This window comes from Apodemus sylvaticus, chromosome X (assembly GCF_947179515.1).
Source record: "Apodemus sylvaticus chromosome X, mApoSyl1.1, whole genome shotgun sequence".
NCBI classification, from domain to species: Eukaryota; Metazoa; Chordata; class Mammalia; order Rodentia; family Muridae; genus Apodemus; species Apodemus sylvaticus.
This window is the reverse complement of record NC_067495.1, coordinates 11,875,933-11,890,229: the sequence shown is the minus strand read 5'-3', so window position 1 is coordinate 11,890,229 and position 14,297 is coordinate 11,875,933. Positions and strand designations below refer to the sequence as shown.

The 14,297-nt window shown below is 43.4% G+C and overlaps 2 pseudogenes; one reads left to right on the top strand and one right to left on the bottom strand.

Annotated features, from left to right (window-relative positions):
• Nucleotides 1-8,439: 8,439 nt before the first annotated feature.
• Nucleotides 8,440-9,399, bottom strand: LOC127675720 (uncharacterized protein C12orf29 homolog; annotated as a pseudogene).
• A 3,938-nt stretch (nucleotides 9,400-13,337) lies between these two features.
• Nucleotides 13,338-13,906, top strand: LOC127675527 (myelin-associated neurite-outgrowth inhibitor-like; annotated as a pseudogene).
• The last annotated feature ends 391 nt before the right edge of the window (nucleotides 13,907-14,297 follow it).

Here is a 14,297-nt window from a genome sequence, read left to right as displayed (position 1 = left end):
GGCGGTGGCACTTACACAACAGCCTCAGCAGTTCCCACCTGCTCAGAGGGGCAGGTCGGGTCCAAAGAACACAGTCCCACAGTCCCAAAGCACCTCTGAAGAGACCAGAGGGATTCAGCTGGAGCCGGAGGCAGCAGCCAATATGGCTGTTCCCACCCAACGACCTCGGTATTTAAGGGCAGGGTTTACAGGAAGAGGCGGGGCATCAATGGAAATGAGTGTTGACAACCAATCAGGACATTGTTTTAGCCCCGGGGATTATTGGGGGGTGGGACATCAGCGAAAATGAGTGTTGGTGACCAATCATGGGGAAGAGCGGGGCATCAGCGGAAATGAGTGTTAGGGACCAATCAGGACGTTTCTACCCCACGGGTCATGGGAGGGGTGAGGCATCAGCAGAAATGAATGTTGGCGACCAATCATGACTTTTTTTCATCTTCTGGGCTTATGGAACAGGGCATCGGCAAAAATGAGGGTTTGCCCCTAATCGTTAAATTATTTTAGCCCAGGGCTTATTGGAAGGGAGAGGCATCAGCGGAAATGAGTGTTGGCGACCAATCATGACATTGTTTCAGTCCCAGGGCTTATTGGAGGGGCGGGGCATCAGCGAAAATGAATGTTGGCGACCAATCATGACATTGTTTCAGCCCCAGGGCTTATTGGAGGGGCAGGGCATCAGCAGATATGAATGTTGGCGACCAATCATGACATTGATTCAGCCCCAGGGCTTATTGGAGGGGCGGGGCATCACCAGAAATGAGTGTTGGTGACCAATCATGACATTGTTTCATCCCCAGGGCTTATTGGAGGGGCGGGGCATCAGCGGAAATGAGTGTTGGCGACCAATCATGACATTGTTTCAGCCCCAGGGCTTATTGGAGGGGCGGGGCATGAGCGGAAATGAGTGTTGGCGACCAATCATGACATTGTTTCAGCCCCAGGGCTTATTGGAGGGGAGGGGCATCAGCGAAAATGAGTGTTGAAGATGAGGTCAGAGAGGAAAGAGACTGCAGCAGGTTTCCTGCTACACAGCTGAAGATAAACCTGGGAGAAGGTTTGGATGTGGAGTTACAGAAGGAGAAGTATGAATTGGGCTTCAGACTTCAGTCAATTGCTTTCTCAGGCAGGAGTCCTCCTTGGGTGATCAGGGGGTGGCTGTGGGTTTTGGAGGCTGAGACCAAGCAAGGACAAAGGAGGTTGGAATGGGAAGATCTGTGGACACCACAGAAAAGGAAATCAAGGGGCAGGGTGGGCAGTTAAGGCTGCCATAATTATTCTTCAGAAGAGCTGGGGATGAGACTGCAGTTAGGATCTGGGGAAACAGGAGAGGAGAAGATCTTCAGTCAGCCCATTAACCGTGTTCTTAACTATCCTGATCCACTTGAGATGTACTGAAGCAAGCAACTTTAGATCGAGCACATAGTCTCCTGTGCTCCCTGGTAAATGGAGTTAGGTGAGTCACCACTGCTGTAACAGTGCATAGATTTCTGCAAATATGCCATCGTGAGGCGCTTGAGTCACATGTCAGTTTGTGCTACAGGGATGGCACAGAGCACTGCTTCAGTTATACAGGCCTATGCTGTGATCTCCTATCCATTCTTGTTCAGTTAGGGTTTGGGTAAGTGCTACTGGAGCATTCTCAGGTCCTCTGCTTTCTTGTCGGTTATCCTCATGTAAGGGACAGTGCTTCTTGGTAAGCTGCATCTAGGAAAGTAAGTTCTGCTTTGTAAAAGTAGCATAATCTTCACTGTGTCCTTAACAATCACTGTACATTAGGGTCTTACGTGCACCTGTTCACAAATAAGCAACTTCAGAGTTGCAGAAGTAAACTTTCCAGCACTGTTGTAGACGGACCTTAGATAACTCTACAGCAGTAGCACATTGCTGTTTGCAAATATGCCACCGTTGGCTGTTTTAGTCACAGGAACTTTTTGTTTCTTCCAAGGATGCCTCTTTGTCCTGCTTCAGTGACTGATGCTTTTGCTGTGCTCTCCACTTCCATTCTTGTCACTCAGTCAGCCATAGGTCAGGGATCTGCCCTTTTGTAAGTCAGTCACCACTTCTGTTACAGTACATCTCCATGACATCCACCATTATGCCATACATCTTCCTGCTGTCCAAGGACAATACTTTTCAATGTGTTGTTGACAATCACTATCCATGCTGGAACCTATGCATTACAGTTCTCTGGAAACCAACTTCAGACTTGTCCAAGTAATCTCCTGTGCTTCGTTACAGATGACATTTAGAAACCACTGCAGTAGCAGTAAGTGGGTATAGGCCAATGCGCTCTTGGGTTGCAATTCAATATCACGTTCATGTGCTTTCCTAAAGTGGCACTGAGGGCTGATTCAGGTGTGAATGGGAATACTGTGCTCCTCTCTGCCATTCCTGTCCACCCAGTGGCCTGTTTTAGTGCCACTATAATGTGCTTTTTAATACTTTCCTGTAAATCTATTCAGACCTGAGTTATAGTACTTGTGCTAGGATTCTGTCTAAGCTCCACCCCACAGTCACCTGGCAACAGCCAGGTATGTCCCTCCACAAAGGGACCTTGCAATAGCCAGGTATGCCCCTCCCCACAGTTCCTTGGCAACAACCAGATAGGTCTGGCCCACTAGAACAGGGGCTGCATGCCCACTCCTGCATCCCCCCTCTCTTGCCTCTCTTACTCTCCTCTTTCCCCCTCTCTTGCCCTCTTGGGCTCTTCCCTTCTCGCTCCTCTCCTCCTCTCTCCATGTGGTCATGGCCGGCCTCTACTCTACTCTCCTTCTCTCTGCCTTTCTCTACCTCTACCACCCCCTTAACTCCCCTCCCCATGCCCAAAATGAACTCTATTTTATACTATAGCTTCCTGTGGTTGGTCCCGAGTGGGAAGGGAAGCCTCAGCATGGCCCCGCTGATGAACCCCCTTCCCCACACCCCATGGAGCACATTCTCACGCTGCTTTCTTATGATCACAACAACTGGTGCATCTTACCATTCACTGTTTCAGGAAGTTCATGGTGTTGGCAAAGTGTTTCCATTTTCACCATGTTCCTAATAAATCCCCTTCCACTGTGAACAAACTCTCTGCTATTCTCAAGCAAGCAACTTCAGAATTGCATGAGGAATCTGGTAAGCTTTGTTGTCATGGAGTTTAGATATTGATGCATCCGTCATCGACATAATAGTGTGAAAATATGCCATTCTGAGGTGCTTTGTCCTGTGTGCATGCTTTGAAAGGATGCCACTGTACTGTTTCAGTTATATACTTGTGTGATGTGCTGCCTTCTATTCCACTCTTGTTCAATCAGTGTCCTGGCACAATGCTTTGAAAAGCATATCATTTCCTCTGCTTTCCTGTAAGTCATGTTTCCCTCCTGTGAAACAGCCCTTCTCTCTTGTAACACCATTGCTATTACAAAGCTCTTGTTGTGAAAGTGTGACAACATTCTTTCTTTCTCACCTTCTTCAATTTGTGAGCATGGTGTGATGATTTCTATATGCTCAGCCCTGGGTGTGGCACTATTAGAGGTTGTGGCCTTGTTGGAGGTGGGTCTGGGCTCTAAGACCCTCGTCCTAGCTATCAGGAATCTAGGCTTTCACTAGCAGCCTTCAGATAAAATGCTGAACTCTCAACTCCTCCTGTACCATGTCTGCCTACATGGTGCCATGTTCCTGTCTTAATGATAATGGACTGAACCTCTGAACCTGTAAGCCAGCCCCAATTAAATGCTGTCCTTATGAGAGTTGCCTTGGTCATGGTGTCTGTTCACAGCAGTGAGACCCTAACTAATTCACACGGCTTGCATGATGTTATGTTTCATTTCCTGTTGTCTGTAAACATTCCAGGTTATTTTTTGCTCACCTTTTGTTTTTGCTAAACACAGGTTCTTTTGTCATACTATACACTCAGAATACCGTTTCCCCTCTCTCAACACCTCACAGTTCCTCTCCACTTCCTCTGCCATCTCTTCCTTTCTGTCTCTCCTTAGAAAAGAACTGGCTCCTTAGAGATAACAACAAACATAACAAAATAAAATATAATAAGATAAAAAGAAAGGCATCATATGAAAGGTGGAGATGAGAAGCTAACAAAAGAATAAGAGAACCCCAGGAGCAGGCAAAGAATCAGAGACTCCCTTGAGCACACATTCAGGCGTCCCTTCAAAGCTTTAAGCTGAAAATTATAGTATGGATGCAAAGGCTCATCTGCAGACTGGTTTAGGGACTGGGCTTGCTCCTTCAGTCTCTGTGAGTTCCTATGAGAGTTGGCCATGTGGACTTAGAGGGCATCATGCCCTCCGTCTTGGTGTCCTCCATCCCCTCCATCTCTTACACTCTGTGGGCTTCCCTGAACTCTGGGGGCAGGGATTTGATGGAGACATCTCATTTAAGGCTCTGTGTTCCAAGGTGTCTGTCTGTCTGTCTGTCCGTCTGTCCGTCTGTCTGTCTGCCTGTCCATTCATCTGTGTGTGTGTGTGTGTGTGTTCTGGTCATTGCATATTTTCCCTTCTGATGCAGATGGAAACTTCTTTGGGTATGGCTGAATGAGACATTGATTTATGAATATGGCAGAGTATCACTAGGAGCCATCTTATAGTTACTTCCAGAGAATAGATGGCCTTGGGAAAAACTAAATACTACTGGTTTAAAAAAATGATCACTACGTTCTTAACAAACCCAATCTACTTAGGAATATGTGGAGTGCTTTTCTGAAGCACACAACTTCATAGTTGTGTGAGTAATCTCCTGTATTTGTTGAAGATGGAGTTGAGATATCACTGTGTACACTTGTGTAGCACTTTCAGAATCACATGTCTGTGATTTCCAAAGGTGCCACTGTGTACTGCATGAGACTTGGACACATAAGCTGTGCTTTCCTGTTCCATTCTTGTTTAGTCAGCATACTGCAGCAATGCTACAGGAATATTCTCATTTTCTCTGCCATTCTGTAAATCTGTGCTGACTTGGGTGACAGTACTTCTCTGCTGTAAAGTCCATCGGTATAACAAAGCTCTTGCTGCTGTAAAAGTGATTCCATTTTCCTTGTGCTCTTACAATCCTTGTCTAGCTAGCAACATAGGTGCTGCTGTGCCGAAGCAAGCAGCTTGGCAGTTGTAGCAGTACTCTTGCATCCTTGTAAATGGAGTTTGCACATCACTGCAGTAGCAGTACCCAGGTATAGGCCAGCATGCTCATGTGTGGTATTTCAATATCACCTGTGGGTATTTCCCCAAAATTCCTCTGTGTACAGCTTCAGCTATGGAAGCACATGCTGTGCTCTCTTTTCTTCTTCTTGTTCAATCAGTGTCCTGGTGCAGGGATAAAATAATAATCTGATCTCCTCTGCATTTCTCCAGGTCAAGCCCTGTCTGTCCCTTTGAGGTAGAGCACTCCTCCGTTGTAATGTTCATTGGCAGAACAAAGTCCTTGCTATTATAAAATTTTCCACCATTTTTCTCTGTGCTCTTAACAATCTTATTTTACTTAGGAATGCATGCACTGCTCTTCTGAAGCAAGCAGACTCAGGGCTTCAGAGGCAATCCCACATGCTATCTTGTGACAGAATTTAAGAGTAGCTGCAGTAGTAGCACATCAGCTTTTGCAAGTGTCCTGCTTCAGTTTTAGAGGGGCAAAAAGTATGCTGTGCTTTTCTTTCCTATCCTTGTGCAGTCAGATGTGCATATGGGCCTGGATCATGATATCTGCTGTTGTCTCTGTTGAGTCAATGTTTGCTTCCTTGGTTTCTGCTTCTTCCTGGACTTTGGGAGAGTGTGGCGCCTGTGTGCTGTCTGATAGGAAATTTTCCTTGAACAGATTTCCCTGGCCTGTTCAGCTGGAATGTTCCCAGGGAAAGCCTGCTGGTGCTAGAGGCAGAGATAATGAGCTGAGTTGGGGGTTAGAGGTTCGGGGCACAGGTCTTTGTCACCACTGGGGGACGGGGTCAGAGAGGTCAGAGACTGCAGCAGGTTTTCTGCTACCCATCTGGGGATGAGACTTGGGGACCGGATCTCAGGTGCAGTAGGAGAAGTATGGATCTGACAAAGGCTTACTTGGTGTACTCACAGTTTAGTATTTTTTTGTTAAGATTTATTTATCTATTTGTTTGCTTGTTTGTTTACTTAGTTACTTACTTATTTTTGTACATGAGTTCACTGTCATCTTCAGACACACCAGAAGAAGGCATCAGGTCTCATTACAGGTGGTTGTGAGCCACCATGTGGTTGCTGGCATTTGAACTCAGGGACTCTGGAAAAGCAGTCAGTGCTCTAAACCACTTAGCTATCCCCTAAGCCTCAGTTTAGTATTTTTATGGGATTCCTGCATATATGAAGGAGTGGGTCTGATTCTTGAGCCTTCTCTTGAGGCTCTTGTGCTGGTTTGCCATGTCCAGCTCCAATGTAATGGGCTTTGTTTAAGTCACTATATTTTATCTTGTTAACATCAACAAAAAAAAACCCACCAACACATATGTTCTGAAGTGGACCAGGTTTGTTCAGAACATGAGGGTAATGAAAGCACTTTTACAATAATGAGAATGATCTTATGCCTATGCAGCTGACAAAAATACTGTTGGCCTTAAGGGAACGTACAGGACATGTGATTTATTTTATTTATTATTTTATTTTTATTACTTATTTTTGGTGTTAGAAGAAATATTACTTTCTTTCTATTTTTAATAAAATTTTAATCCTTTTTATAGTCCAGACTTCATCCCCTTTAAGGTCTGTCTTCCTTCCTGTGACCCATCCCATACCTCCTTTCCCCATGTCCTGTGTCCAATTCAATGTTCCTACACACACACAGACCTCCCCACTTCCTGGACCCCAATTCACTCGATGGTTGGGTGCATCTTCTCTCACTGAGGACAGACCCAGCAGTTCTCTGCTGTATATGTGTTGGGGGACTAATATCAGCTGCTGTATGCTGCCTGGTTAGTGTCTGAGATATCTCAGGGGTCCAGGTCAGTTGAGATTGCTTTCTTTTTTTTTTAAATTTGACTCATGACATCTTTTTATTAAACAACTCTCAACTACAAAAAAAAATCAGACAAAGAAACAGGAAGGACTAAAGAATAAATTTATTTTTAAGAGGCAGGTGGATTTTGAGTTCGAGGCCAGCCTGGAGTACAGAGTGAGTTCCAGGACAGCCAGGGGCTACACAGAGAAACCCTGTCCCAAAAAATCAAAAAAAATTGTTTTAAATTGTAACCAATGCACATCTCTTAATAGTTTTTAAAAACTATTTTTGCAATTTTTGAGTCATGCTGGGCAAAGAATTTTCTAAGTACCTTTCAAAATTATTTTCAGGGATCTTCGCCTTAAATCATTTCTGTTCCCTTCCTTAAGACTCCAGAAACACAATGGTCTGGAACTGACCTTTTCCTCACTGCTCTGTGTGCAAGTGCATATGCCTCCTTCCCCAGGTGCTAAACCTTTACACGTCCCAGAGTTCCCATGATCATAAATATTATATATAAAAGATAAAATATCAGAACATTAAAAATACTGAAAACTCTTAAATGTTGTAAAAAGCAAAGTCCCTTTCACTTGCCTGAGAATATCTGAGGCTGTTTAAAGATTCAATCTTAAAATTTAGACAAAGATAGCAGCTTGTACATTATTCACATGGTACAACAGAACCTTGAACAGTAAAATGTAAAGAAAAATATTTATACTTAAGATTTTGAGTTTTTATATTTATTAGTAATTCTAAATTTCAAACCAAAAACATGTATCCTCTATGTAAATTTTAGGAGGAAATTAAAAAGCTGAAAAGGGAACTGAAAAATTTGATCCTTGATTTTTTGAAGACATTGAAGTCCTGACGTACAATTATAAGGAAGAAATGAAAAAGAATATCCTATTAGAAGCGAAGTTAAAAAAAGTTTCAGAACAATTTGGATTTGAACTGTCTAGCCCTCTTGTTGTTTCTGAACAGCCAGAAGATGGAGAAAGTACTAATAGTTTCCCTATCTATTAATGACTTGTTTAACTGTAGATTTAAAACTATTTTATGAGTTAAGTCTCAGCTGGAAATCAAGCAGTTCCCGAACTACAGAATTTACATCTCAAAATATTGTATATTTTGCTTAATAATAAAATCATATTTAGTTTTAACTTGTTAGAAAATTATATTTTTGAAGACTTCAGTAATATATGATTATACAGCTATGATAAATATTCCTATTTTCATAATGTCTTAAAATTTTGAAAAGCATAAGGGTAAGCTTATAACAGTTTTACTATTTAAAATTGATTATTTTACATTTATTTTTGTGTTAAGATATTCAAATTCTAACTATGATTTCTATAGATACGTAGAAACCTGTTTAGAAGCTGACATATATTTTGCCAAACAGCTAGCAACATTAAATTGAAGGTTCAACCTCTGTAAACACGACAAACTTGTCAATATTAGAAAATCACAGTAATCCCAACTATTATTTCCATTTTACACATTAAGTATTATGTCTTTGAGCCTATCAAATTTCTGTTTATCTACTTTCAAAAGCTGATTAAACAAAGACTGGTTATCAAAAGCACAGTCATATTTGTTCAGGTTCATGTTAATTATAACTGGTTTGCTATTCATGTAAGTATCTGGAAGTGGCCAGAATAAAGCAAGATGGTGGCAGTGGACCTTAATTAAAAAGCCGTCACAGCAATGCCACACAATCCCTTCAATCTGACCCTCTCTGCAGTCTTCAAACCAGGACAGCAGGTTCGTTGTGTTTCAGTGTAGGCAGATTTCCAACCTGGAATGCTCCATGTGGTGTAAGAAAATGTAATGGGTATTTCTTGCTTCCTAGCCCATATGGGTTTCCATTGATATTTGTTCCTATCAGCTCCAGAGTTTGCTCTAAGAGATCTGACAGGGGAACAACACTAATTTCCAAAACTCCAGGATCACCAGGATGGTGCCTTAGTACCAGGGCAATTCCAAACTCATAATTGACTACAGATGAGTGCCAGCAATATTGTTTGCTGTTCTTTTCTACTGGTACCCAACCAGGAATGTGCCTGTTTTCATTAGGTACTGACTTCCCGTTCTGTTTTTCTATTTCCTTTGCTGGTATCGAGAACTCTGGGATAGGCTTGAAGTCTTCCTCTTTTGTGCTTTCTTTTGAATGTAGAAATTTTTTAAATCTTTGTCTGCTTGCTTGTTAGGTGTTCTATCTAGTTGAGCCCAACGGTATGGCTGACCTTTGTAGTTAGTGACATAGCAGCATGTTCCGTCCACTTTTTCTGTTGCAACCGCATTGTACACATCTGCATCAAATGCCTTTTCACTTAGTGTTTCAGTTGCCAAAACCTTAAATGGCTGATGATCCCACTTGGCTGAAGGCTCAGTTTTTACGTCCGTCACAAACACACATGGCATCTTCCACTGCACAGAGCCTAGGCGGTTCATGGTGCCCACGCGCAACCTGTCTCCACTGCGCTGGGACCCCGGTGGAAGAGGTCTGCAGCAACAAGCAGAAAGAATACAAACACCATCCAGAGGATCCAAACAGCCGAGACTGCTGTTCTTACCATGGGGTCTCCTTCCTCCTCAGCGTCTTCCAGCCTTTCCTCAATTCAACCACAGGAGCCCCAGGCTTCTGTCCATTGGTTGGGTATCTGCATCTGGCTCTTTCAGCTGCTTGTTGGGACTCTTGGAGGGCAGCCATGCTAGGCTCCAGTCTGCAAGCACACCACAGCACCAGGAACAGTCTCAGGCCCCAGGGCCTCCCCTTGAGCTGGATCCCAATGTGGGCCTGTCATTGAACCTCCTTTCCCTCAGTCTCCTCTCCATCTCTGCCCCTGCAGTTCTTTCAGACAGGAACAATTATGGGTCAGAGTTTTTGACTGTGGGATGGCAACCCCAGTCTCTGCCCCACTTGATGTCCTGTCCCTCCACTGGAGGTTGACCCTACAAGTTCTCCCTCCCACTGTAATGCATGCCATTCAAGGTCCCTCCCTTTGAGTTCTGAGAGTTTCTCACCTTCCAGGACCTGTGATACTAATTGTAGCACCACACCAGAACTCTGACTGACCAAGAATGGTATGGTATAGGAGACAACAGCATGTGCATCTGTAACTGAGGCAGTACACAGTACTCTCTGTGGACAAAATACACGTTATTTAAAATGTTGCACAAGGGCATATTCGTCTATAACAATGTATATACAAATGTATAAACTAGTGCAAAGATATCTAAATGCCATCTATAACAAAGGATACAGGCTTAATCATTACATTCTGAAGCTGCTTGATTCAGAACACCAGCACATAAGTTCCTAAGTGGACTAGAATTGTTAAGATCTCAGTTAAAATGATAATAAATTTACAACAGCGAGAAGTTTGTCCTGTCAGTTAACATCACAGTAATACACTGACTGTAAGAGAAGTGGTGGCCAATATACAGAGAAGCAAATACATGAGCTCATAAACAGAGGACTGCCCCAGTACAGTAACTGAACAAGATTACATGACAGCAGGGAAAACATGCCTGCAACTGAAGGAGAACCCAGTGGCAGCCTTGGAAAACACAAGTGCATGTGACTCTCATCGGTGTTTTGAAAAACAGATGCAATTCTATCATGGAGAAATTGAAATTCCTTTAACAACAATGCATACCTGCTAACTTACACACCTCTGAAGTGGTTTGCATCATGACAGCAGTACATAGATTTCAGTGCTATGGAATAGGGAAGAACAGTGTGGAAAAGGGCAGTAGTATTGCAAGAGCAAGAACTTTCCAATACCAACACAACAAATACAGTTCTGTGCTGTAGCAGAAGTGCTGATTGATATACTGGGAAGATAGCAGGTGATATTGTCTTTATAGACGTGCAAGTGGTCAATGGCTGAACTTTAGTGGAATAGTAAAGTAGTCCTTACACATCGATAAATGAAGCAGTTTGCTGTGGCTTCTTTGAAAACACATGTCCCTGTGACTTAAATGACTCCAAACCAACATTGTTCAACTGCAATAAAATGTAAATTCTGTTTGCTAGTAAGTGAACTGTTTTGTTCACACAATTCTGAAATTGCTTACATCTGAACAACAGCAAATACAATCCTAAGTACATCAGGATTATTACGAACACAGTGGAGGGCGCTGGAGAGATGGCTCAGTGGTTAAGAATACTGGCTGCCCTTCCAGAGGTCCTGAGTTCAATTCCCAACAGTCACATGGTGGGTGACAGCCATCTACAAGGGGATCAGATGCCCTCTTCTGGCATTTGCGTGTATATGCAGCAGAACACTCATACATTAAATAAATTAAAAAAAAAAAGAATGCAGTGGAAGGTGGGCAGTCGTGGTGCACGCCTTTAATTGCAGCACTTGGGAGGCAGACACAGGGGGATTTCTAGTCTACGGAGTGAGTTCCAGGACAGCTAGGGCTGCACAGAGAAAACCTGTCTCGAAAAAACCAAAAACCAAAAAGAATACAGTGGAAATTATATTACTTTTACAACATCAAGAACTTTGTTATACCAATGCAACTCACAGAGATGTACTGTGGCATAAGAGGTGTTTGATTGGAAGGAAAGTGGAGGACCTGAGATTCGAACTGTGGCACTGAATCAGAACACTCATATAACTATTTCAAAGTTTATTTCAGTACTGAATCCACGTGTGTTTCTAATTTAACTGAAAATCATTCTAATGCTCCAAATTATTTCAATGTTTTCTGAATAAAGATTTGCTTTATTTAAATAAACAGAGAATATTTTGTGTTGTCTCTGATACATGAAATTCCAGGGCATCAAGCACAATATACCACACATGCTGCAATGTTGAGTGCTTTCCCTAATACACAATGGTGCAGGACTTTGGCAGACCTAATCGAATTGGTGGAAAATTTGTTTTAGAGGGGTCATTAAAGGATTTTTTTCATCATGAAGATTGTGACTTTGTCCCATTATCAGAGAGACAGAGGCTATTTGGACTTTCTTGTAATTGAAGAATTACTGGATCATTAGGGGTTTTGAAATTTGCGGAGCTAAGAGATTTTTTTTCCTTCAGAAACAGTGCTCCAGGATTCTGATAGTCCTAAGATGACTGTAGTTTCTCAGCTACCCTGGCAATAGCTCAAAGTACAGGCCTAAAGGTGGATGCTAACTGAAAATCTAAGAAAGGAATGACCAAATGGATTGTCCAGGCTTTCCCAACTGCCCAGATTTAAGATGTTCATAGAATCCCTCAGAGAGAACCTACCTCGGACTTGAAGGGATTAGGAATTTCCACTTACCAGGAAAAACACTAAGTTTTTCAGCTGCCTTTCAAGGACTAGTGATCCAGGGTGGTCAGGAAGAGCTGGACAAGTAAGATCGAAATGTAATATACTAGGGCAGGGTTCAATGGCAAGAAGCACTTCACACCTGGGTTGTGGACCTTTTGCTTGCCCTGTACACTAGTTACCCCAGGATGTGCTGACTCGTTGAAACACATCTTTATACAGATGCTCAGAGTTTCCCTCACATCTAGACTTCATCATTCCACCTTTTGCTGTGCAGTTGTTAGTGTCACAGACTTTTTGGCTATGTCTAGTAGCTGTTTCTGAAGTATTTCCATTTATCTTTGTCTAATTTAACCCTAATTGAATTCTCTCCTTTTCTCAAGGAGACACTTACGTTCAACGTGTTGATTCTTTGCCTTAGGTGCATAGAGAGCATACAGTTTGGAGATGGAAAGGTTAGCAGTGACTTAGCCATATGTTCTGTGTTGGAATTTGTGCTAGCAGCTTGAGCACTAGCTCTGTGTGCCTATGAACTGAGTGCTGCTCGTCCCATTCCATTTTACGTCATGGAGAATTAATTCCACTTGTTAAAACAAAGGCTACTTACTAAGTTAATGTTATTTTCTGTACAGAAATTAAATCTTACTTTTAGCCTTTTGCAAACATCCCCCCCCCCCAAGCTGAGACTCAGCTACTCAAAACAACAATAATTCTCAGATAGTCATCATTAGACAACTGGAGTTTTTGTTGGTTTTGTAGTCTACTATACCTTCTTAGGATGTTGAACATTCCACATTCAAAAGGTTTGTAAGGTGGTGGATAATGTCCCTTCAATGTTTATTTTAAAATAAATAAAATAAGTTCTTGACTTTTAAAAAAATAGAGAAGAAAACTTCCCTAACCTAAAGAAAGAAATGCCCTGAGGTCGTGAACTGCAGTGTCTGTGCAGTGTTGGTGGTAGCAGGAGGCTGAGGTGAGGAGGGCTGGAGGCAGAGGGCAGGGGGGGGAGGGGCGGGCAGGGGAGCCTAGCGGTTGGTAGCAACCTGGCATCATCTGGGCACTGCCTGTCGCGGAGCCACACGCTATGCCGGCTCAGGCCTGCATGCACCAGTCCAGGAGCCGCAGGCCACCTTCTTGAAATCATGAATCCTGTTTATAGCCCTGAGTCTTCTGGGGTTCCCTATGCAAATGCTAAAGGAATTGGTTATCCAGTTGGTTTTCCTGTGGGCTTTGCAGCAGCACCTGCCTATTCTCCTAACATGGACCCTGGAGTGAATCCTACCTTCCACACAGGCTACACTCTTGGCTCACCTTACAAACTGTTCTGTCCCCAACCAGCAGAGCTGTGCTACCATACACCTCTTCCCCCAATCCTTCCCAGAGGGCTGTGTACCCAGTGAGAAGTGTCTATCCACAGCAGAGCCCAGCGCCCAGCAAGGTAAGTACTATACACAACCTCTGTGTGCAGCGCCTCCTCACATCATGGTGCAGCCCAATGGCAGGCCAGCAATGGTCTACCCTGCTCCCATCCCTCCTCCTTAAGCAGTGGGGGTCACTAGATACCCTGCTGACTGATCATTCTCCAACTCCTGTAGCCCCACACCCAGCCCCAGGAACGCCCATCTACAGCTATATGCCTCACCCGCCTCCTCTCCTGCCAGTGCTGATTGCCCTGCAAATTAGCAGTTGAGGTTGGAGCTGTGCAGTCACTCCATTGAGTTCCACAGCTGGTGCTGCAGGCCCTGGGCCTCTAAGCAGGACTTTCTTCCTAATGCTTAGCCGAACACTTGACTAAACATGGCTGTGCCGCAGCCCAGCAGGTCCCAGCTCGCTAGTCTGCAACTAACTCTGCCTTGGTTTTAAAGCAAATCCTGTTTTGTGGACTGCCTGGCAAATTTTTAGCCAACAGTGATGATAAAAAAAAAGGGAGTATTACTTTATTCTGAATCATATCTAGTTGAATGCATGTTTATAAAAACAAACAAAAACAAGGCTTGTGCAATCTACCTGCAGTGACTGATGTAAAACCATCATACGCAAAACCCCATGGACTGGACCGTGTTCACTGCCTGTCACTCATG